Raw genomic sequence first — 26,216 nt, 5'->3', positions numbered from 1 at the left:
ATGAAGAATGGAAAGGCTGTTGGCCCAGATGACATACCTGCGGAAGCATGGATGTGTTTAGGTGAAATGGCAGTGGAGTTTTTAACCAGATTATTTAATGAAATCTTGGAAAGTGAGAGGATGCCTAAGGAATGGAGAAAAAGTGTTTTGGTATCGATTTTTAAGAATAAGGGTGATGTGCAGAGCTGTAGTAACTACAGAGGGATTAAATTGATCAGTCACAGCATGAAGTTATGGGAAAGAGTAGTGGAAGCTAGGTTAAGAAGGGATGTGATGATTAGTGAACAGCAGTATGGTTTCATGCTGGGAAAGAGCACTACAGATGCTATGTTTGCTCTGAGAGTGTTGATAGAGAAGTACAGAGAATGTCAGAAGGAGTTGTATTGTGTTTTTGTAGACTTGGAGAAAGCATATGACAGGGTGCCTAGAGAGGAGTTGTGGTATTGTATGAGGAAGTCAGGAGTGTCAGAGAAGTATGTAAGAGTGGTACAGGATATGTATGAGGGTAGTGTGACAGTGGTGAGGTCTGCAGTGGGAGTGATGGATGCGTTTAAGGTGGAGGTGGGGTTACATCAAGGATCAGCTCTGAGCCCTTTCTTATTTGCAATGGTGATGGACAGGTTGACAGACGAAATCAGACAGGAGTCCCCATGGACTATGATGTTTGCAGATGACATTGTGATCTGTAGTGAGAGTAGGGAACAGATGGAGGAGACCCTGGAGAGATGGAGATATGCTCTAGAGAGAAGAGGAATGAAGGTCAGCAGGACTAAGACAGAATATATATGTGTGAATGAGAGGGAGGATAGAGGAATGGTGAGGATGCAAGGAGTAGAGGTGGTGAAGGTGGATGAATTTAAATACTTGGGGTCAATAGTTCAGAGTAACCATGAGTGTGGAAGAGAAGTGAAGAAGAGAGTACAGGCAGGATGGAGTGGGTGGAGAAGAGTGTCAGGAGTGATTTGTGACAGACGAGTACCTGTAAGAGTGAAAGGGAAGGGTTGGAGACAGTGGCATTGACAAAAAGGCAGGAGTTTGAGCTGGATGTGGCAGTTAAACATGTTAAGATTTGCACTGGGTGTGATGAGGGAAGACAGGATTAGGAGTAAGTATATTAGAGGGTCAGCCCAGGTTGGAAGGTTTGGAGACAAAGCCAGGGAGGCAAGATTACATTGGTTTGGACATGTGCTGAGAAGGGACGTGGAGTATATTGGGAAAAAGATGCTAAGGATGAAGCTACCAGGTAACAGGAAAAGAGGAAGGCCTAAGATAAAGTTTATGGATGTAGTGAGAGAGGACATGCAGGTGGTTGGTGTGACAGAGCAAGATGCAGAGGACAGGAAGAAATGGAAACAGGTGATCTGCTGTGGCGACCCCTAATGGGAACAGCCGAAAGAAGATGAATAAATTGCTTATTTTGTACTTTTCCTTTTTATTTATCTGCGTATCTTTTAGGTTTTCTACCTGTGTTGAAATTTTTAGTTAGTTTTTTGTGATAATGCATGATAGATCCTGGTCTATTCTAATATTGCACATTGCTTTTATCACATCTGTCTTTCTTAGTATTTTTGTTGATCTATTCCCATTTCTCTATTCTTCTAACAGTGACACTTCTTTCTTAATTGCTTTACAGTTTTCTCTATTTGATACTTCCATGATGGTATTAGATTTCTCCCTTTCCTTTCCCTCACTACTCTATGTTCTTGTGGTAGAACATTACCAGTTATTAATTTAGCTGCACAGTAATATATCCTGTTTACTTCTGTTATATTGCATGGATCTCTATGGACAGTCCTAATTACTGTGTTCATTTGTTTTATCAGACTTCTGACGTTTTGGGTTTTATTGACCTTCTGAAGTCTATTTCTTTCGTTGATCTTAATATATCTATCTATGTCTATTAAATCAAGTAACTCTTCTCTTAGCTCATTTTCTTCCAAACTGAGGGCATATCCCTTGTTAATCATTTCAGGCGGGCATTCTATAGAAAGTTCTATAGCATCTTCCTGTGGCACATTCTCTTCAATTTCATCCTGTGCCATCTGTTGCTCTGTCATATGGGAACTCACTGGCCTATCACTCCTCAACATTGACTGCATCAGAGTTTCCACAGTTTCCTGTTCCTTACCTTGCTGTCCAGCTTCAAGTGGATGTTTGTAATGGTTTCCTGTGGAAAGATTCCAAAATATCTTCATATGGCACCTGACCAATTGCTTCATGTTCCACTGGTTTCCCCATAATTTGGATATCCATTACTCCATCCTGTAGTGGTGCTTTCTGAATTAGATTTTCTACACTGAATCCTTCACTTTGCAGGTACTCCATGAGCTCAGTTTCTATTTCTTTAACTTCTCCATTACTAATCTCCTTTTCTACTTTTCCTCTTTGCTTCCTTATGTTTTGAATTGTAAAGTTTTCTGTGTCCAGATTCTTTTGTCTGTATTTCTCTTCAAATATCTTTGGTGCTGCTCTTTTTGTATTGGTTAGCTTTTCTTTCTCCTTTGCATAAATATTACACCATATTTAATCTATTTTTCTTTCCCATGTCCATATTTATTCTTCAGATGTCTCCTGATCTTCCTGCTTCTCCTTACTTTGGGGACTCATTCCATCATGCTGTGATGCAACCAGTGTTAGACCTTCTACACCAAATCCTTCACTTTCATGCACTCCATAACTTCAACTTCTATTTTTTAACTTCTAGTTTACTAATCTTCTTTTCTATGTTCCCTCTTTGTGATATTTTTTTTTATTGTGAAATTTTCGATATCTGGATGCCTTTGCTGATCTTTCTCTTTGAATATCTTTGGGGCTGTCTTCTTTATGTTATTTACAATTTGGCGTTCTCCTTTGCATAAATATTGCACCACATCAAATCTCTTTTTCTTTCCCATGTCCATATTTCTTTTTTATACTTTTCAAATATCTTTAAGTTTTGTTGTTTATATTTTTTCACTTCCTTGGATGCTTCTTGATTTACATACTGTTTTTCACAAATCTGCTGTATTAATGAACACAAATTTTGATTTGAAGCTTCTGACAGTTTGTTTTTCTTATCAAACTATTTTTCTTTCCTCTAATTTCACTCTTAATCATTTTGTATATCTTGTGTCTGGAAATTCTGGGCTTTTTGCATAATAGTAACAATACATAATTTCTTTCTTATCCTAAATAGTCCAGTTTATCATCTTTATAGCTCTTCTTTGTCCTGTCAATTTTTGTGATTTTTGTGGACTACTACTTCTTTCTAAAACAGGGATGGGGTGGCATCCTTCCCCTGGGCCTGGCCTCATTCTAGGAATGGTTCCATATTTTGAGGACTCTACACTGTCATCTTTTCCAGTCCTGGCACCAGTGTGCCTATCAGGACTGGGCACTTTTTTATCCTGTGTCTTGTGCACCCAGCTCTCTTTTTAAATTTTAACCTACTTCTGTCCATAATATATGCTAAATAAATACAGCCTATATATCAATGTCATCTTGGTGAGATTTTGTGAAAAACAGGGACCACCTCATAAAGGTACTCACCAGGACTTGAGGAAGAATTCAGTTTCAGCAATAAAACTCTCCTTTACTTGCTGACTTATCATCGCTCCATTCGGACCATATTGTGTACTTTCATGTCATTAAAGGGTTTAGCTTACTGAACTGAATTTTAAGGAAATTGTAATTCCATTTTTAGTTCCTTGCATCTACTGCCTTATCTTTATAATGTCTGAATTCAGGTCTCTATTTTATACGCATACCAAGAAACATTTTATTAGACCTGTTTAATTCCTGTGGAAGACATCTATACAATTACAAGTAAATTTGTAGCCTAGTAGAACTTATCTATGGATAGGTGGGGATCACAATCTTCATAAAATATAACATTATTTGAGCTGCAACAGTTTCTTCATAGGCCTACATTTTTAATAACATTCAGTTCAGTTTACTATTTATTTAAACTTAACGAAGTCAATGATGAAAACAGATAAAAGCACTCAATAAATGTAATTATTTCTTATGAGATCAGACCAAGTATACTTTTGCTAGACTTGCAGTTTCGTAAGCAAAAGCCTGTTTTCATGATCCCAAGTACAGGCATACAATAACAATAGACAAAACAAGTCACAGTAACAGCAATACTCAACAAATGTTTAAAAAGCCCCATTTCAGAATGCAAGTCCCAGCACTTCAGAAAATAAAGTGTGAATTGTGCAAACTAGCACTAAATTCCAAAACTCACATTACACTTTTCAAGTGTTTTGCAGGGGGAAGGGGCAAGGTGTCCCTCTGACCCTACCCTGCTGCTTACCTGTACTAATTCCAAGATTGCTGTATCTTATACTGAAATAAAAACTTGAAGATACTGCAGTCCTGAAGTTAATAATTATATATATAGTACACTGCTGTGCTGGTGCTGCGGTAGCGTTGTCGCCTCACAGTAAAACGTTGTCCCATTCGATTCTCAGCTAGAGCGTCTTCTGTGTGGAGACATGCGTGAATGGGTGTACCTTCATTGAAGGTTGTGCATCAGGGCCGGCAACTTGGCACGTAAAAATCTACTGCCAATCATTAGCGGGCCGGAGTTCCGCTGTGGCGACCCCTAACCAGAAAAAGATGAAAGATACAACAACAACAACAACACTCATTCACATGTAAATGTAAATGTTACGTGGGATCTCACCTACAAACCTGAAACATTAAGTGGGCACTCCAGTTTGACAGATATCACAAACTTTCATGATTTTTGGAATTTATTGTCACTGAGCTCATTAACGAAGTTTTAAGACCACTAGTTTCTCTGTTTATTATTCACTCAACAGGAACCTTGTTATGAAAAGCATTGTGTGTCACTTGGCCTAATGCTAAATGAATATAGATAATTATAGCTGGTTCTTTTGTTAGTTTGTATAACACACACTGACATGTAGAAAAATAAGTCCTCCTTACCACTGGCCAAAGGGCAGAATGGCATATGAAAAACAACTTTCTGTTACAGTCTGTTTTGGTTGAGTAAGACAGCTTTATTCAATAACTAAAAAATAACTGTAGTGACACACAGCTGTCACATATACACTAGGTAGTGTCTGATATACTGATTAACAGTTGTTGTCATTATGCAAATTAAAACTCAAATGATTATTAACATGTACACTCAAATAAAGGACATTATCTATCCATTTAAAGGTCATATCACTGGGCCCTAAAGTAGAAGCTGGGAATAGAATAAAAATACATAGTGTTTGTGTCTTGGATATGGTGACAAAAGACTAATATAACTGTGCCTGGTTTTATTGTTTTACTATCATGGATTATATGACAGAGAATGAAGTAGCCAAATAATTAGCACAACAAAGAAAGAGTTATATTGTCTTCATGCATAATAATCTGTGATGACAGAGTTAAATAATTATTGTGAAGAGCAGTGAGTACACAGTGGAACCCCAAAGGATTGCATTAAAGGTGGGGAAATAACATTAATACGGAGCTCTGTTCAATATTACTATGCCCTAATAATGATGCCTTAACAGTATTTATATTTTGTTGTACGTGTTTTAAAAGGCACCATTGATAACTAAATGCATTATAGAAGATGACGTGAACATTTTATATTATAATTAATTATAATTTTCCATGCTTTGGTGATTGAATGATTACTTTACTACTATGAGGATACTGTAGCATCATAAATTAAACTGTGTTAACTATGCCAAATGCACATAACATATTATCTAGCAAACAGAAACACCATTAAAAAAGTTTGCCGCTTCATTAGGTTAATTTGTTATTGTGATTTTCTGAGAACCTTCTAGATGTATGTCTCTGTCATTCATGACAATACAGTTTGTATCACAACTTCTGTACCTTATGCATATTTATCTACCTCATATTTGTATCAGATGACTATACCACGTTTGCTCATAATTAAATGCCCCTGCTTATTTATGTAACTGATACAACTGTGTACACAAAGAAGAAAACAGCAGGTGTCATCTTAGTTGCAAGTTTGGCTGGAATTGGATAGGGTGAGGTTGGTATTAATATGCCAATACATTAAAAAGTTAGACTCAGTGAGGACCTTAACCTTTTTCTTGCTCATTTTCAGTATCTTAGATAGATGTATCTTGTAAATATTAGAACCCTTCCTTGAGAAGCTGGTGATATAAAGACAGTATTTAGCTTCTGACATTTGGTTTCTAAAACTCTAATGAGAAATTATAGTTTCTTAGAGTATTTGTGTTGGACTGTGTATTATGAAAGCGTTCTGAGTTGTTATTTAAAATACTTTGTCAATTTCCTTGTTATACATAAATTAAAATAATGTCATGTATCACTGGCAATATGGCAAACCCACATAAATAAAGTTTACTTTATGTTGGTAGTTACGTAGATATTTTTTGGGGAGGGACAGAAGGAAGTTTGCTTGACTCCAAAGATGGTAATTAGTGGGCATACTGGTGGATTAACTGTTGCTAATACTAAACTGAAGATAATTTTCCTCTTGTGTAATTAGATTGATAGACTTTTTAGATAACTTGACTTTTTGGTACATTGGGAAGTAACACATGAATAAGGTAAATAAGCTGAAAAAGTGAAAGGCAATAGTTAGCAATATCGGTTCCTTTAACAAAAATAAAGTAGGTTATTTAGTTTGCATATTGACTGGCAGAATGGAGGGCACTTTTTCTGGATTACATCAAATAGGCATATAGCTTTTAACTGGAATTATAAGGATGATAGCAGCAATCATGCTGTTCCATGGATTTATTCTGCAGCTTTATATCTTAACTCCCAGAATGCTGTTCATGGCTTCATTGCATAGCTATATCACTAGTCCCAGCATTCCACAATAGATACCTTTGATGCCTTCACAAGTATAACAAACAATTAAAAATATCTGGAAGTTTTTGGGATGGAACAGTTCTTAGCAGTATATATTATGACCAGGTAGCAAATGTAATTATTTTTCACATCTCGCTTGTAAAAAAAGCTGCCTACAATTAATTTCTTTTCTTTTTTCTTTTATAAAAAAAGAAAAAGAAATGCTTTCTTTGCTGGTGAAAATGCAAACTACATCCACCTACATGACTTTAGAAATGATTTACCCCCAGCATATCCATAATATGAAATAAAAATAATAAACATTCATTAAGTTTTTGGAAGCATTTTGATACCTTGTGATCAAGTGTAAAATGAAAGTATGTTTTGCATATTCAGTGTTGAGGTTAGGCTGTAAAATAATCTGGTTTTATCTGTCAGGGAACAGTAACAAAGTTTTCTCAAGTGGTGGATTAAAGGCAAATAGGGATCTTAAATAATTAGTACATCCTTTAAATGACTGTTTTCTTTTTATCAGTCTTCTGCTGATTAAACGATAAACCGAAGCAAGCTTATTTACGTAAAAAATGAGATTTGGTTCTATCTACATAGGCAGCTAGAGCTAATAAAATGAGTATAGTTGCTTCCTGTGCTTGACTTTTTGTGTTTGAGGAGACCAAAAGTTTGCATTACAACATCATGACATAATTTATCGATTGAAGATGCAGCTACTGGGAGACAAGTTGTCAACTACAAATGATGACATATAGAGTTCAGTTTTGTTTTGTGCCATAGATTTCTAGACCTGTCAGCCTAGATTTAATAAGTACAAACCAAAAAAAATGCCAAGAACACCCCACCCCTGCAAAGACGTTATCACATTTATTCATATAATTGAACACTTTCATTCCAACCAATAGGGATTTAATAAGTGCTACTATTGAAATAATTACAAATGCCTGTGCAGCTCTCCAGAAAGGTACATGATATCAAACAAGAATGGTGGCAATGTTTGTAAACCAGCTTCACTATTCAATGCCACTCTTAAATATATACTATATATTGAGTGATGGAACTTCTGTAAAAACATTATTATGAATAAGGTACATCTGATAGGATGTTAAGGAAGAAATCTTGAGCTAAAAACATGGCTGGCAGTATGGGTTGGGGAGAGTTGACATACATGAATTTGACAAGGACCCTAAAGATATGACAGCATATCTATGGGACATCAAGAAAATAGCAACTGGACTCTGGTGTGATAGACATGAGAAATACAGAACAATGCCGAAAATAGTGATAATGTAAAGGAAATTAATCAGTCACTGAAATAGTTCAAATGAAATATATATATATAGTTACTAAAATCTGAAAATGTTATTGTCAGGCTCAAGGCACAAACTATGTCATCGCAGAGAGAGAGAGAGACACACACACACACACACACACACACACACACACACACACACACACACACACACACACACACACACACACACACACACACACATCCAAAATAACATTGTTATTTTGCGAATAGTTATATACTTGCAAAAAACTTTTCTGGATAAGACCATAAATAGATAAAATGCCCCTTTAGTAAATAATTCATCTGATTTAATTTAACCTATGGTTTGTTTTTAAAAGGGAACACACCTTTAAAGAGATTATGTTTGGTAATGTTAGCAATAATGCACATACATAACATCACAGTTGTGCCATATAAACATGGGTCTATATTATATGAGTGAAAGTTCATATAAGCGAACTCTCAATGAGAGAAAATCCCGGACATCGAAAACAATATTGTGGGGGGCTGCGCCCCCTCCCCCTGCTAAATATATATTCCAACTCCAAGATTGCACTACAGTGAGGAAAGAGCAAAAACTACAATCTTCACTATACTGCGATCCCACAACACGCACCTCGATGTCCGGGTGTTTCGCTCATTAGAGCATTCGCTTATATGAACTTTCGTTCATATAATATAGACCTTATAAATAAGCAGGAAAAGAAATACTGAGGATCTCTGACAGAAAGGCCGATGTTAGTTCACATTTTTGTCTTATGTACTTTAAAGATGAATGTCAGTAACATCACATGATAAATATGCACTTAATGGAATTTCATTTCAAGCTATTCAAACAGTTTTAGTCAAATGAATGTCTGGTCTGGTAACTATAATTTGCATTTAATACAGAAGTACCCACTGGCTGCCTCAAAAGCAATTATAAGTTTTATATACCTACTTATATGCACAGTTAAAACACAATTTAAATGTAGAAAACACAGTAAAGGAAACTTACAATTTTAGATGTAATGACCAGAAAAAGAAATACAAGTTGTGAATAAGAGCCCTGATGTAAAATATCATTTTTTGTGAAATCATGTATTGTGCCAACAATCAGACAGACCAAATTCAAAAATGTTCAGTATTTTATAAGAAAAATGAACATCTATTCAGATGGGCTTTCATGATAATCAAATGTCAATAAATAAACTTTTATTTGGAGTTCTTGAATGACATTCTGAGCATTCATTTAGTTGTTGTGCATTTTATTTCATTAGAGAAATGTATTTTAATTGTTTAGTAAGACAACCCTGTTTGCATGTGTATACTTGTGAGAGAGAGAGAGAGAGAGAGAGAGAGAGAGAGAGAGAGTGTGTGTGTGTGTGTGTGTGTGTGTGTGTGTGTGTGTGTGTGTGTGTGTGTGTGTGTTTATCCATGTGTCTATATATTGTGTGTGCTTGTACTTTAGCAAGAAAAAAATTATACTCCTTTAGCAGTTTTTCACTTCTGGTTTACTAGTCTACTATACTCACATGTTATACTAAATTAAACATGCTATGAATTGAATTCATTAACTTTTTTATGTAGCAAGATCAAAGTTTAACTGTATTATTAACTTACACTTGAAAGTTAGACTATTAGTTACATAAATGCAATTTATTCTTTACTCAGTTTACTCTTTCATCAGAACTGTATGAGTTTTATTTTTGTAAGGGCAATTTCTTGCTGTCCAAAGCAGTAGGGCTGTTGTTATAGACTAGTACAATTCTTACACCAGAGCTCCTTAGCTGTGTTCCCATCCTATTGCTGAAACTCATTGCTTATGAATACTGCATACAAAAGGCACACACAAGACTTTAGAGTTATTATTGTACATCATCGCATGCCGGTGGAAAAAAATCTTACCTTGGATGGAAGAACTGGTGTCACGGGACAAAATTACAGTGATCCAATCAAATTTTCCTGCTGTGGTCCACTTCAGATGAAAACACCCCCTCCCATTGATGTCCAAAGAATGGTTTCATTTACTATTTCAGAAAAGCCAGCTGCTTGAAAAAAGTCCTTTCACTCATTCATGCACCCAGGAGAATTAATGAATGGTTGATTGTTAAACTTTTAAGGTTCGTATGTGAAAGACTAAATATCCGTGTTTTCAGATAGGATATAGCTGTATCATTTACAAATAATTTATTAGGACTACAAAACAAGAAAATAACTTATTTTTTTAGGCAAACACAGTGTCCATGCACTGTGTTCCTGTACGCTAAAGAGGGAGGAAAGGACGGATGGTAATGTGCCAGTAAAAACTTCCTGATCCAGAAGATATGGCTCAGGTGTCTTAGTCACGTAACATAACACAGGTGTCACTGTCTAGTCAGTATAATGCTGAATGCTTTGATACATGAAGACATAGCCAGAAAGCAGCCACGTGGAAAAAAGCAAAACAGCTTTATAAACTCACACTTTATGAATGTAAGAAGGCAAGCAAAGGTATTTCGTTAGCAAACAGTTTAGAAGTTAAATTAGTATCATTATATTGACACTCCAACATCACTTCTTCAAGAAAATGTTGTAAAATAATTAATAAAACTATATTGCATTTTATTTTAGATTGTAGACTAGTTTAAGAATAGACATTGATTTAGTACAGTCACATGCAGCAGCATTTTTATTATTCATCACATTTCCACTTCAGTTCTCTGCTGTCAGCTAAATTTAAAATAAATAGTAATGTTATCTGGAGAGTGTTAATCACAGTTGCAAAGGCCCAAATAAATGGTGTCAGCATATGAAACAAATATTTCATATAAGCAATTTTTAGATAATAAAACTGTTTTAAGTTAGTCATAATTTAGGATCATTATGCTGAAAGAATTATATGGTAAACTCTTTTTGATCCGATGTGGTTATCAATGCAATTCAGTTAAAATATTTATTTGTTTGTTTGCTCATGGTATTCTTTGATAACATATTTATTACTTATCGTGCAATCTTCACCACAATTAATTACTCTGATTGCTGCATATGTTTCAATCTACTCTGCTCAGTATGAAAATCTCATCTCTTTTGTTAAGTGATCTCCGTCATCTAATCTTAACAGCCCTGCATACCATTAGATAAAATACTTGTGTCTGTTGTATATTCTTAAACAAATTTCAGTGTTTCATCACTATAACATTGTCTCTTAAGGAAACCTATTCTGACTATATATTACAATGCTGCTTTGCTTCTGAGTGTTGAGCTCCTAGCAAGGATAGTCAGGAATGTGTTACAATTATGTTACATTTATTACAATGCTGCTTTGATTTTGGGTCTTGAACTCCTAGCAAAGATAGTTAGGAATGTGTTACAATTATGCTATATTCTGTCTGAAATGTATTGTTGGTTATTAGCATTAGGAGTACTGGAACAGGACAAGTTGCATGAATGTTAGGGTTAGGGATATAAAGGGATATATGCGTTCTTAATAATAAACAGAAGGTCTTATGAAAATGCTATAGTTACAGTTGTCCTTCACTTAATCCTGACATTCTTTACACATTATATAGATAATCCTCATTAAGTGTCATAAAAAGAAGCAGAAATCTGGATCTGAATATGACATTTTCAAATAACAAGGCAGAGAGACATAGTGGAAAGAAATGGTTTTGTGCAGATAGTCTGGCTGACGAATACAAACAACCAGAATGCTCAAAAATCAAAATTCTATGACATAGTAAAAAAAGAATATGTTTTATAAGGGGCAGTGCCACCACGCTCTTCCAGGAGTGTGTGTGCATGTGTTTGTGTGTGTGTGTGTGTGTGTGTGTGTGTGTGTGTGTGTGTGTGTGTGTGTGTGTGTGTGTGTGTGTGTGTGTGTGTCTGTGTGTGTGTGTGTGTGTGTGTGTGTGTGTGTTTGTGTGTCTGTGTCTTTTCTGTCAATATTTATAAAATAATGATATTTTAACATTTCTGCTGACAACGTACTGGCATACTAGGTATGTGATGCAGCATGGTTTTAAAAATGCTAGGTATTCTAAGAGGTGTGATTCATGTACTGGGTTGAGTTCAGTAAATGCAGAGTAAATGCTAATAGTAGAAGCATCCTAGTGCTTTCATTTTTGTTGTTCAGTGGCTCTGTGCCACAAAGAACTGTTTAACAAAACAGGTTCTCACTGCCCCCTGCATCATCTTACTCATGTGCGCCAACCCTAACCATAACCCTAACCCTGCACCTAACCCTAACCCTATACATTACGTTACTAAAGCCTCTTTGCCTAACAGTAACACTGCACAAGACAAAGGGACATAGAATATACACACAATGCAAAAGATGTACATTACCTTTATCCCCTTATCTACCCCTTACTTTAACCCTAACCCGCAAACACTTACATATTCACAACTGATATAGCAGAATCTTGCACACCTTCACAACCACCACAAGATTTAATAATTAGAACCTGACAAATTTGCATATAATAGAAATAGTAATTTGTGTATATGTTTTTTAATTTATTTTCTTTGCTTCACTTTATTTATATATACAAATAAGAATGATGATAATTAAAATCATGTGATTATGTAAGTTTACATTTTGAATTATACAATTTATGTTTTAGTCATTATATATAATTATGTTATAATATTATAACACAGAGCTCTCATAAATCATGAGGTAAATTACACATAAAATCAAGAAAAGTATAAGTTCATACAATTCTGTAACTAAGATGGAACTATGATGGAATTCCGCAATGCTATGGAATGCCATAGTGTGCCAACTAGGATAAAGAAGAGATATACATGACAAATTTGGCAATGAGTTGCCACATATGATACAAAAATGGCAAATCTTGTATGAAAAGATGCACAAAAGTATGAAATTAATACCTAAAGGTTACTTTATACTTTAGAACATTTTTTCTCTCACATTAAACTGATACTAAAATTAAAAAAATCACCAATGAAAACACCTCATATACTCAAAACTGTTTGTAAACATCCTTGCATATACCCAACAATGACATGAAAGCAAGTCATATATACTATAATGGGTTTTGTACTAATCCCCGATGCACTTTTTCCTGAATCACTCATGGTCGAGCATACTTACGTGAAAATGCTGTTCATTTTCGTATAAGTATGCCTGTTGTGGAGGCCGTACTATGGTGTGGATAAGGGAAGATTCCGTAGTGCGGTCTCGGAGTGAGAATATTAAAGTAGGGGGTGTGTGGAGGGCACACCCACTTGCATAAACACTTTATTCTTTTCTTTTTTTTTTGACACATTTGGGTTAGACTATTGCAGCTTCAATGCAATAGTCCTAGACCCACTATAACATGGGAACTTCATACAGACTGCCTAGAACTTTTAATGCAGTTTCTGAAAGGCACATCAGTAAATCAGAAATCTGAGTGATCTTCTTTGTCCGTGCTTATCGTTTGTCTTTTGGAAGCTTTCTGTCAAAAATCATCCCATCCCATTTTAAGCCATACAGCTTTTTGTAACAACCCTCTTTCTTTCTTGACAAAAACTAGATCATGTCAATTAAGCAAGCTTCAAGTGTGAATAATCAAACAGTTATGGTAACTAAAACTGTGAAGGATATTAATGTGACACAACTTTAAAACATCCTCAAGATAAGAGCGTTGTGAGACAATATCATCAGAGTGGAATGGATTGAAAAGAGTACCATTGTGTGGTGGGAATTGCAGACTGTCCAGTCATATATAATAAAATGGTAAAATGGCATTAACTATTGAAATTGGATTTCTGATTAATGATTTAGTTAATGCTATAATATATTTGGAGTTTAGTAAGGCATATGATTTAATACCACATAGACACGTAATTGGTGTGTGAAAAGATATAGTGCTGGGTGACAGAATGGAACTGTTTAAAAATGGTTAATGGATAGACTTTAGAAATATCTTAGTGAAAACAGAAACATTAGAGCAGAGGAGGGATGTCAGTGGTGTTCCAATAAATCTTTATAAGCTCCCTCTTGTTTTCACTGTTTTTTAAACTGTATATTTCCCTGGGACTGGATAACGAGATAAACATATTTGTTGATTATTTTAATGTGGGATGGTGGTAATAGGCAAGGCTTATAATCTTATGAAGGAATTTAAACAACTGAAGAAATGGACAGAGAGGTAGGAATTATCTTCATTGTGAGAATGTGTAAAATTATCCTTCTGGATTATAGAATCACAAATCCGAATAGAAGTTTAAAGGGGTAGAACTGAAGAAAATTATAGAGGAAAACAAGGTAGCAAGTTTGTAATATTCAGACATTTATTTACAATCTACAATACCAAAGGGTTTTGGCATATGCAAACATATTTATTGTAGCCCTAAAGGTAGAATGCTTCTTCTTCCATGTTATAGAGCTATTGTTAGAACTCCTGCTAAGTTGTCTGAGTAATGTATGCAAAGATAGAATGGTGGCGGATTTTTGAAAGAGAGTTTTCAAATGTATTAAACAGAGTAGTGGTGTAGAGTATTGCCAGAGAACTGAAGAACTTTAATATGTTATTATGTAGAAGAAGGGAGTGATGGTGGGAAATTAAATGCTTTGAGAAAGTTTTGAGAAATGAGATTAATGTTGTTGTTCTTCTTTCGGCTTTTCCCGGTAAGGGGTCGCCACAGCGGAACTCCGGTCCCTTAATGACTGGCAGTAGAGTTTTATGGTGCCAAGGTGCCAGCTTGATGCCCAACCTTCAACAAAGGCACGCCCATTTCATGCATGTCTTTTGAATGCCACTCGATCACGGGGAGGACATGCAGACTCCACACAGAAGGCCCTCCAGCCGAGAATCGAACGGGAGAACTTCAGAATGACAGTGAATACCCAGTAATGGGCAACAAATACAAAGTGATATAAGGAAACTTTTTTCCAGAAGAAGGGAAGTGAATCTTGAATAAGTTAAATGTGTCAGTAATGGATCAATGATCTATTACTGACTTAAACTAGGATTGTGATAAATGTAATCCTTACTGAGATTACATTACAATTCCTATGCTTGAGCTGAGAAGTAGAAATACATCTATTTAGTCTGCTCTTTTCAGTGCATTAGGATTATAATTACCACCATTTATACCTTACCCTTTTTTTCACCTATTACATACCCTCTTGAATCCTTCTGTGGATTCACTTTCTACCCCTCATTCCAATAGTCCATTATAGTCTATGTAGAAATTACTTTTGGAGATCCAGAGGACAGTTAATACCTACAGTCTTCTGCTTGGCTTGTGCCCTCTTATTCCACTTCTGTTCATCCAGCTGAGTATGATGCCTTTATGGCTCATTGATAAGATGCTGAGCAACAATATTTTGACCCCATGTCTCTTCTGGTTTCAAGTGAGAAGAGCTCTTCCTAGTTCTGCATCTCAACATATTCCATCCATTCAATCTTACATATCTTTTGGATAGTTTATCTTAATTCCTGATATTCTTTTCCTTATAAGGCCTTTAGAACTATATGTAGCACTCAGAGCATAGCCTGAATAAGATTGTGTAAAGTGAAAGCCTCACTTTTGCCACTTTACTTCAGGAATGCATCCCTCTGTGGATACACCCCATTGTTTTGTTCGCTGTTGCCACTTTGCTTCAGGAATGCACCCCTCTGTGGATATACCCCATTGTTTTGTTCGCTGTTGCCACTTTGCTTCAGGAATGCATCCCTCTGTGGATACACCCCATTGTTTTGTTCACTGTTGCCACTTTGTTTCAGGAATGCATCCCTCTGTGGATACACCCCATTGTTTTGTTCGCTGTTGCCACTTTGCTTCAGGAATGCATCCCTCTGTGGATACACCCCATTGTTTTGTTCACTGTTGCCACTTTGTTTCAGGAATGCATCTCTCTGTGGATACACCCCATTGTTTTGTTCGCTGTTGCCACTTTGCTTCAGGAATGCATCCCTCTGTGGATACACCCCATTGTTTTGTTCACTGTTGCCACTTTGTTTCAGGAATGCATCTCTCTGTGGATACACCCCATTGTTTTGTTCGCTGTTGCCACTTTGTTTCAGGAATGCATCCCTCTGTGGATACACCCCATTGTTTTGTTCGCTGTTGCCACTTTGCTTCAGGAATGCATCCCTCTGTGGATACACCCCATTGTTTTGTTTGCTGTTGCCACTTTGCTTCAGGAATGCATCCCTCTGTGGATACACCCCATTGTTTTGTTCGCTGTTGCCACTTTGCTTCAGGAATGCATCCCTCTGTGGATACACCCCATTGTTTTGTTCGCTGTTGCCACTTTGCTTCAGGAATGCATCCCTCTGTGGATACACCCCATTGTTTTGTTCGCTGTTGCCACTTTGCTTCAGGAATGCATCCCTCTGTGGATACACCCCATTGTTTTGTTCACTGTTGCCACTTTGTTTCAGGAATGCATCTCTCTGTGGATACACCCCATTGTTTTGTTCACTGTTGCCACTTTGCTTCAGGAATGCATCCCTCTGTGGATACACCCCATTGTTTTGTTCGCTGTTGCCACTTTGCTTCAGGAATGCATCCTCTGTGGATACACCCCATTGTTTTGTTCGCTGTTGCCACTTTGCTTCAGGAATGCATCCCTCTGTGGATACACCCCATTGTTTTGTTCGCTGTTGCCACTTTGCTTCAGGAATGCATCCCTCTGTGGATACACCCCATTGTTTTGTTCGCTGTTGCCACTTTGCTTCAGGAATGCATCCCTCTGTGGATACACCCCATTGTTTTGTTTGCTGTTGCCACTTTGCTTCAGGAATGCATCCCTCTGTGGATACACCCCATTGTTTTGTTTGCTGTTGCCACTTTGTTTCAGGAATGCATCCCTCTGTGGATACACCCCATTGTTTTGTTTGCTGTTGCCACTTTGCTTCAGGAATGCATCCCTCTGTGGATACACTCCATTGTTTTGTTTGCTGTTGCCATTACTCTTTCATTCTGCTTCCAGGTGTCCATTCCAGTTGTAATCAATACTGTCAGATCCTTTTCCTCCTCTTTTGATGTTGGTTCCAGTCCTCCCATGTGATACTTCACCGAGAAGCTGATGTGACCCAAGTATAGTGGAATGCATTTCAGTGCACTGAAGCTTAACTGCAACTTTTCTGCCCACTTGATCGATCTTTTCCAATCCTTTGATAGATTCTGCTCTTATTTTGTACTGATGAATCTATTTTTCTGTCATGTGCAAAGTGGTTGATCTTGTTTTCACTTCTCCCAGATACGTATCAAGCACACTGAAGAATACTGGATCTAGGGGCTGACACTTCACTAGTCCCTTCTCTAGTTCTTGATATTGTCCCTCTCACCACAACCACCGGTGTCCTTCCCTTCAACCATATAACTATATAATTACTCAGTCTTCATCCCATTCGGGTTTTCTATCAGCCTACTGTGTGAGACAAAGTCAACAGCCTTGCTGAAGTCCACATAAATTACATCGACTGGTATGACCTTGTCAAGTTCACCTGTGACTCTGTCATAAAACTGGATAGAGTATGACAAACATCTCTTTCTGGTCTAACAGAGGTTATTACATCACCTCTGCATTCCAGTATCTCAGTGTCTTTTTATGGCATAAGCTCATGTTGGTTGCTGTCCTCAAGACTGCTGTCCTCTAGAAATATTACCAACATTCTCTACAAGATTCTCTCCATGACTTTTTTTGATAGGGTTGTTACGCCAACAGGCCTGTATTTCTAAAGATTTCTATGCCTCCTCCCTTTTACAAGGGTAAAACAATTGCTGCCTTTCACTCCTCTGGCACTTCTGTACTAAACACTGTTTTGTTGAAGATCTCCAACAAGGCTTCTGCAGACTTTGTAAGGCAGTCCATCTGGTCCTTGTGCTTTATCTGGGTGTCTTCCTCTTAATCACATGCCTGGTGTTTAAGTGCTGGCTCATTGTAGCGTACAGTTTTAAAGTATTCTCTCATTGAATATGGATACTAGAAAAGAATACACATTCAGTGAAAATGTGTACATGACCATGGACGTGTGCAGGTAGGTGGAAAGTGTTTTATGTAGTAACTGTTTTGTTCCTATATGGAACATATTTCAGGTTTGTCTGCATGTTTGAGGCTGACAGTGAGTGTGAGCATGTGCAAAGTTAAGAGCATGACAGGTGAGTTTTATATTTATGTGGGTTTGCTGAGAAGTTCAAGCAGTGCTGTGCAGGGGGTTGGTGTTAGCAAAATGGTTAAGGTGGGTCCTCACAGACACAAGGTACAGGGTTTGATTCTCATCTTTGAGGAAATTGGTTGGGCTTAAAATGGCCCACAAGAGTAGCTAGGGGACTGGCATCATGGTTAAGGTGTTTACTTCACGAACACAAAGGGCAGAGTTTGATTCTCACCATTAGAGGAAACTGTCTGGAATTAAAATATCCCATGCAGGCAGCTGGCCTAGTACATACATATTAACCTACCAAACTGTAAAGCTAAATAGTCTGGCATGACATAAAAACTGCAATCACATATCATAGGGGAGTGAGTTTTATGCAAAAATTTACTTTCCAGCTATCTCTGTGGCACAAAGTGTAAGTGAAGTGAGCTTAGCAAAAGAGGCCACATAATGGTATAGGCAGTTATCAGTCTATGTGTGGTCCACAGCATGTTTGTGGGTTATGATGATGTGTTATACTGGAAGTGCTTGTTCAATGTGCAATATATGTGTGTGTGTGTGTGTGTGTGTGTGTGTGTGTGTGTGTGTGTGTGTGTGTGTGTGTGTGTGTGTGTGTGTGTGTGTGTGTGTGTGTGTGTGTGTGTGTGTGTGTGTGTGTGTGTCTGAGTATGCAAGCAATACAGTGAAGACTATGTTTGTTAGCAGTGGTTGTGAAGTATGTGGCTGGCCTGCTTGCAGTGTGTGGGGGCTAGCAGTGCATTTGTATGAGGGCTATTGAGAGACTGAATGAGTGATTGGAATTTGTGTGTGTATGGCTGGTATTATGATGAGTTTAGGACTTACTATGTCAGGATGGGGCTTGCAGTGTGTGTGTTTGGTGTGGGCGGCATGAATGTGATGCAAGATGTCTTAGTGTGTCTCTATTTTCTGAGTTGCACTTATCCCAACATAAGTGCAATGATAGAGGTCATTATATTAGTTTTGGGGGTGTGGCAACATGTCCCTCTCTGAGTATTGTAGAGGATTGCCCCATGTAAAAAGTGTGCTTAGTGTGTTCTGGCATTTGGGTGTATGAGTGTGTTGAATGCTGGGACAGTGGTGTGTATTCATGTGTTTATGCTTGTCTGAGTGTGTTTGGCTATCAGTAAACTAGTCAGTTGTCAATAAGTGTGCTTAGTCAAAGTGTTATTTTCAAATAAGGGGTTCTTGAGTAGTATGCTATTGATGTTGAGAAGCAGACCCTTTTTCCTCTGTATTAGTCACCAGTTCCCTCTGAACCTCCTCTTCCTCTGTTCTGGTGTTCATTCTCCATACTCTGGTATTACTTCATCCTAACTTGGTACCCACCCCCCTTGCTTTCCTTTGTAAATTATAAAGCAAAGTCATTCAGTATCTCTGCCTTTTCCCAGCCTTCTCTAATCTACCTCCTGTCTTTGCTCATTCTTGTCAGTTTTGCCCCCCTTTCCTTCTTTCTGCTAAATATCTAAAATAATCTGTTGCTTCCATTTGATTTCTATTGCTAACTCATTTTTAATTTGTCTTTTCTGTCCATACCATCTTTGATAGATTGATTTCACAGTGCCTCTTCCAACTCTACACCTTCTCTTTTCCTTTCCTTATTGGCCCTAACTGTAGCCCATAATGCTAGACTCACATTCATATGTAGTCTTCTTCTCATTTCATCTTTTCTTGCTCCTACCTACCACCATTACCCATAATCCTGAGTACTGCATCCCTGACCTATTCTCATAGCTTGTTTACTTCCCCAATTTTCTCCCAGCCTCCTAATGAATTTTTGTCTGCCTTGATGAGAACAGCATAATCCAGTCATCTAAAATTTTATACCGTTGTCTTTGTTTTTTTTTTTTTTACTTTCACCTTTTGATCTATTGTTGATAAATGCCTGAAGATGAGCATTCACGAATGATGTAATTACCACTTGTCTGGAAGCCCACATCCGTTCATTGAATACCTTCATGGTGAGAAACCTTAGTCAGCCTAGAATCTCCCAGTCTCGTCCTGACAGAGACAAACCCCCCATGAGCATTATCCCTCTTCCTCTCACTCATTCTTTTATTTTTTTCTTACAGCTTCTCATCCTTATATATTTTTTTTCTGGTGGATAACATGCTGTATTATTCCTCTATGATCTCACAAATGATTCCCTTCTTTACATACCTTTCTGTTTGACTACCATCTCTTCCTTTTCTGTAATACTTGAACACGTCCCTCTTTTCATTGGTCTACATTCCTGTGATACCAGCAGTGACCATAACCCTCCTACTGCAACACTGATTGCAGCTGCCCCGTTTTCCTATTCAGACCTTGTATTGCAAAGTAAGACTATTCGGACATGTTTCAGGTCGCCATTGTTTGTTCCTCTGCTGTGTTCTGCATCTCTTTTCACCTATGTGTAAACACTCAGTTCTCTTTTTTGCTTATGTTATCTTCTCTCCCTATATCCTCCACTACTTCCATACTAGTTTAAAGATATGATCATTGAGCTTTACATTAACAGCTCTGCACTAGGCATGTATGTTCATTATAGACTAAAATAGAACCTGTCCCTTACAAAGAGTTGTTCTCTCTGCCAAGTTTCCCACCTATCCTCATACCAGCCATAACCCTTTCACCCTTGTCCACTGCCATTCAATACCCTCACTAATCCTCTCTCACTTTTTTAATTTCTCCATGTCTTCGTTTAGGTTTCTAATACCATGACAAGAATGGACACCATTCCTAAGTCAAAGTATGATTAACGTTCATGAAATTAGCATTGTTTCAGTCTCAGCTGTTATCCAGAAGTGCTCTTCGCAGCACCCGCAGTGTGCCCAGTAATCACTCCTTCTGCAATTTGTATGGAGTTATATGTATCAGTAACATATCTAAGTATGAGTGTAAATTCTTTTTTTATAAGACCCCTTGCTCCTACTACTACTGGAATGGCCTGGGTATTGCTCTTACACATTGCCCTCATTTCTGCCTGCAAATCCTGGTATTTTATGGCTTTATGTCTCTCTGTACTTAAGACACTGTAGTCACTGGCTGTTGCAATTTCAGTGATCAATGCTACTTTTGTCCTCTTTTCATGGACTACTAGATCTGGTTTTCTCGCATCTATTTTTTCAACTGTTGGTAATGGGTGATCCCACATGATATAAACTTCATAATTTTCTATAATGCTTTGCGGCTCACATTTCCAGTCTTTTCAGCCACTTCAGTATCATAATGTTTTCACAATCCCCAATGCAACAGTCTTGCCACATTATTATGCCTTTTAGTGTACAGTCTCTCTGCCAATAATATATCACAATCCATACCTCTCAACCTCTTGGCACAGAAAATCTGGAGAAAGCCAAAAATAATGGGGGACAAAGGTCCAAATATAGGGACGAATTTTAATTATCGGTCTTATAAACATAGAAAGTTGCTACATTAAAAGGTTTTGCCTTATCATACATTTTTGAAAGATATGAAGTCTGATACTCAAATGTATATCATTATTTAGTGAATAGGAACAGATCACAATTATGAGGCAAAAATCTGGACATTCTGTGAAAATTTAGACAGTTGAGAGGTATGTCACAACCAGTGACAAGATAGGTTCATAGGTTCATAGGTTGATACTAGGCTATCTGCCCTAGGGCATTTACAAGCCTAGCCAGAGTGTGTTTGGCTTTCGCCACCCTTCTTATATTAAGTTTACTGTGCCTCTGTATAGTAGGTCACAGAAGATAGCCCATTTAAGGTTAGTTTACCATGCCTCTGTCTAGCAGAGACACAGATGAGAATTAGCTGATCTATGAGATGCCAATGGAACAAAGACCCTATTTTCTTTTTGGAGGTATTCAACCAGATCCTCTGGTACCCGATCCAACAGAATGTCAGCTTGGAAGAAGTCATCCAGAGTAGCCTGTCCAACCTTATCCTCTGGCACAAGCACCATTCATGATCCTGTCACTCTAGATGCATCAGTGCTGCCAAACATCAGGATCCTTGCATGAAAAGTCAGGGAAAATGAAGTTATTAAAAGGATTAAGGAATGGTAACTTGAAGTGGCATCTCACTGTACAGGCTGAATAAATGCCTCCTGCACATCTGCTCATAATCCATGATTGGGAAATAATCTCTGCCAGCGTCATGAATCCCATGCAGCCTTCTCCAGGCAAGCAGATAAACCAAATGGAGGTTCTGAATGCAGAAAGCATCAGAGGATACTGTGCATCAGTAAACTGAGCTACACAGCTGCACTGTTTCCAATTCTGTTCTTCTACAAAGCCTACATTTTGTTTCTCCCACATGTTCAATGGACTTTGTAAACCAACGTGTATGTAGTCCACAATCTTGGGCCACCGCTATTAACCTTTCATCTTTTGGTTTAAATTCACCTCTCCTTAACCATTCCTGCATTCGATCCCGATCAACATGAGTTTCCACTAAGAGTTTTCTATACTTGCAGCTATATTTATGCATTTTCCACATTTCTTGCCTTCTCATCTGATCTTCCACCTTATATTCCTTCTTTTGTTTTTTGGTACATTCAGTACCTGCCTGATTTTTATCTACTTCTGGTTTGACTTCCATTCCCACTTGACTCCAATATGCTTCTACTAAACTAAGCAGGGAAGTCATCTTAGACTTACTCTCCTCATGTTTTAAAACTTTCACCACATTTGGGTCTTGTGAGGTCAGCAGATATGTATGCAGTCCCATGATTGCAAATCTATACACAAAATCAATTTCGAGGAGGCCCATACCTCTTTCAGAACAGGGAATATAAAACCTTGGTATGCACTGATTTTTATAAATCATTTGATGAGCATGAAGCATCCTTCTTGTTTTCCTGTCCAACCTATCTAACACCTTTTGGGGCCAGGCAACTACTCCAAAACTGTACGTAAGGACTGGAAGAGCAAATTGGTTTATAGTTTGGACTTTGTTCCTAGATGTCAACATCATTTTCAATATTAATTTAAGTCTTCTAAATTATTCCTAAGTTGTATTCGCATTTGTTCATGTTTTATTGTTGAGCCTTCATCAATTCCCAAATATTTATGCACTCCCTCTTGCTCAAGTTTTTTTTTATATCACATTCTTGTCCCAAACTGATGTTTCCTGGGTGCTGCAGCTTTCCTGCTTTAAAGGTTGCTTTTGCACATTTATCAAGACTGAATGGCATTCTTGTATCATCTGAAAAAGTTTTAATAACTTGCAGATGTGCATTCAGTTCCTCATCTGATGAACTATACAGTTTTAAATCATGCACAAAAAGAAGATGAAAAGTCTTTAAACTTTGTTGTTTTCTGGGAGCCAAATTGTAGCCATGACCTAATCTGTTAATTAGACAGCTTAATGGGTTAAGGGCAAGACAAAAGAGCTGGGGAGACAAAGAGTCACCCTGGAATATCCTCCTTTGTTTTTTTATCCATGGAATAATAATTTGTCTTTTATCATGGTTTAACTGCAAAGTAGTTTGCAGCTGTTTCATAGTCACTGTAATGTAATCGATCAGAGTAGGGAACATCTTACATATTTTAAGCACTTTTTTATCCATGAATGTGGGATACTGTCAAATGCTTTTTTGTAGTCTATCCATGCCATACTTAGATTCTTCCCCTTTTTACACTTCACCATTATGAGAACTCTTTCTTATGTATGCTTGCTAATGGTAAAAATAACACGTCTGCAAATGCTACCTCAACCTCCTCTCCTGACATTTCTTTATTTTTCACCTCCCTGAATATGTGTGATGCTACACCAGGAATCTCCACTGACAGATCATCGATAATACTTTTCTTCTCTGGCTAAGTGCCCCTCCCTGCCTACTTCCAACCAGCTCATCTTGATGTGTTGGTTCATGTCTGGCCACCACTGTTTTTATTTCCTCCTTATCACTTCTCACTACTCCTTCAACACAGATTTTGCACCATTTTTTCTTCTGCTTGTCCTCTCTTTCATGGCTGCTTGTCTTACTTTCCTCATTCATCTTATCCTGTGCCATCCCACTTGTCTACATTCCTCTGAAAATCTCTGTCTTATATTCTCTTTTCCTGTCTTTCTTTCCCTACTTTCCTACTCCATCTTGTCTACAGATTTCCAGTCACCTCCTCCCTTCAAGTTCCATAATCCAGTTCTCTTCTCACATGTCAAACTATCCAGTTTCCTAACATCTCTAGCACCCATATTTTGCTGCTTGTCCCTTCACCTGCAGACACCACATTGTTGAGTCTTACAAAGTTACCTGAGTCAACACAGCTTCTCCTCATACAGACCTCATCTTTCTACCATTCTTCTTGTTAGGGAATATTGACTTATGTTCTAAAGTAAATTTATAAATATCAGTAAATGAAACATACTTGTATTATTTGTTTTTAAGGTACAAAGTAAATAGACCAACCATTTAAGGGTAATTATTATTTTCTGTATTGAGAGTATTTTTAGAAAATTTCTGACATTTTGGATGTCTAACAAGTATTCCTTATACAAATCCAGTTTGCTCAAGATGTTTTCCAATTTCATAACATTAAATTAGCATCTGATTAATAATCCCATCAATAAATGATATCTACAAAACTCCATTTTCCCTGTATTACTGTGATTGTAGTATAACTGAAATTATCTGTAATAATGATAGAACAATGGAAAAAAATCAAGTGATTCAAGGTCATATTTCTATAAATGCAGTTTGAAAAGATTTTAATAAAACATTAATATAATTTGTTTCATATATTGCTAGCCATCTTTGATGGCACAGAGGGATAAACTCCTTACTACGGCCCAAAGCAACCCATGTTTTGGCAGCAACATGGAAGTCAGACATGATTGATATTTTCATCTTGAGGAAGGGTGAAGAAAAGAGCCAGGGAAGCATGGATTTGTCCATCCTGGGGGAAAGGCAGGACAGAGAGACATCATGGCCTACACCCTGGGAGCAGCCTTTCAGCTCACCAAGCCATAACTTAGTACTATCCTTTATTTAGCAATTACACTGCCATGAGACAAGCACTGTGGGACCCAGTGCTGATGCAGATAGCTTGCTACACCTTCCCAGGTTTGTGGGATTTGACTTCTAAAAAAAAAAAAGAAAAAACTTCATTACCAGGTTGCTAGTTGGGGTAAAGGCAACTCTCATGGCTGCTTGCATGATGACCCCTCAAGATGGCTGTCATCTGTACTGAGGTATTGTATAGATGAGAATAGATGGGTAAAGTATAATTGGAGGAGCCATCCAGGGTGGGGCAAATATCACCTAGAGCAAAATGCATATATAGATACACACATATGCACATTTAGTAGTGAGTTTAGTGTTTATGAATTGAAGTATTTTAAGCTAGGTGCCAAACAAATGCTAACAGATGCCTTTTAATTATGCTTACATGTATTATTTTGGGGAAGGTAACGGTTTGTGATTTGCATGCACAGACTCTACTTTGTTGTTGCTTGGTATAAGTTAAACAACTGCAGAATCAAACCCATTCATTTCAACAGGCTTTTTAAGCCTCACTGTAATGTGAATCAACGTTTCAGAGAGAACCTCATTGTCCATCTGTTCCCTATAGTTCTTCTCCTCATCTTTGCTAGCTGTTTTGAATCTCTTGGGAACCATACTGCTTTCTGCCTCTCTCTGATTTGACAATCCTCCATGGTTCAATTAACATAATCTAAGCTAGTTACTAGAGCACATTACCCTGCCCCTTTGAAGCTTTTCCACACATTTATCAAAAGCATTGTTGCTAATGTTAACCTAATTCTTTGCACTTGGCTTTATGATAAGACCTGGTTCCTTTCTCATATTCACAGTGAACCCATTACTGCATTGTCACTCTTTGCTACTGGATCCCATAATGTGTCGGTCCCTTTCCTTCTCACTTATCCAGACAGCAGACCAAAAATTCTACCTTTCCTCTTCAACAGTTTATACTACATTTACTTATTTGTATTCTGTTAACTGGATTAGCAATACTGAATAGAGATCATTTATAGAAAAGATTCATAAAAGTTAGAATATTACCATTTGGGAT

The sequence above is a fragment of the Protopterus annectens genome, chromosome 6.part1 (genome assembly GCF_019279795.1).
Source record: "Protopterus annectens isolate FY-2018-M chromosome 6.part1, PAN1.0, whole genome shotgun sequence".
Classification (NCBI taxonomy): Eukaryota; Metazoa; Chordata; order Ceratodontiformes; family Protopteridae; genus Protopterus; species Protopterus annectens.
This window is presented reverse-complemented; position numbering follows the sequence as displayed.